Genomic DNA, 932 nt, shown 5'->3' with positions numbered 1-932 from the left:
TTTTTTTTTTTATCCTCAGTTCTAGTTTTTTTTTTTTATCCTCAGTTCTAGAGGTCAGAAGCTCAATATAAGTTTTACAAGGCTGCTCCAGTTATTTATTTATTTTTTTCTGTTGCTGTAATAAAACACTCTAACCAGAAGCAATTTAGGAAAGAAAGGGTATATTATTTAGAGTTGTCTGGAGTAACAGAATTTGTAGAATGGCTCTCTAAGTCTATAGAAAGGAGATTTAGTAGAATGTACTACAGGTGTGGTCCGACTAATCTAACTGTGGCTTCCTATGAATGGAAAGTCTGAGAATCCAGTTCAGACTGGATGTCTCAGCTGGTCTTCAATACAAACCAGAATCTGGAAGAAGTAGGAATGGACTTGCTATCCATTTGCCAAGAGCAAGCAGGCAAAGGCAGAAGCTTCCTTTCTCCATGTTCTTATATTGGCTTCCAACAGAAGGTGTGGCCCAGATTAGAGGCAGGTCTTCCTACCTCAAAAGAACTGGATTAGGGCTGGAGAGATGACTCAGCTGTTAAGAGCACTGACTGCTCTTCCAACAGGTCCTGAGTTCAATTCTCAGCAACCACATGGTGGCTCACAACCATCTGTAATGGGATCTGAGGCCCTCTTCTGGTGTGTCTGAAGAGAGCAATGGTGTACTCGTATACATAAAATAAAAGAAATAAATATCTGATAAAAATATCTGGGTTAAAATTGAATCTTCCCACTGCAAATATCTGGGTTAGAAGTGGATCTTTCCACTTCAATTTAATCGAAGATCTCTACGATATTTTGGGGTTTTAGTTCATTCCAAATAGAGTTAGCATGACAACCAAGAATAGCCATCGCAGAGGGTGACAACCAAGGACAGCTGTCACAGAGGGTGACAACCAAAAACAACCTCCCAGAGGGCTTATTTGTATCACACTTTCAGGTCACAC

Source organism: Mus pahari, chromosome 9 (assembly GCF_900095145.1).
Source record: "Mus pahari chromosome 9, PAHARI_EIJ_v1.1, whole genome shotgun sequence".
Lineage (NCBI taxonomy): Eukaryota > Metazoa > Chordata > Mammalia > Rodentia > Muridae > Mus > Mus pahari.
The sequence above is the reverse complement of the archived record's forward strand: the minus strand, read 5'-3'. Positions refer to the sequence as shown.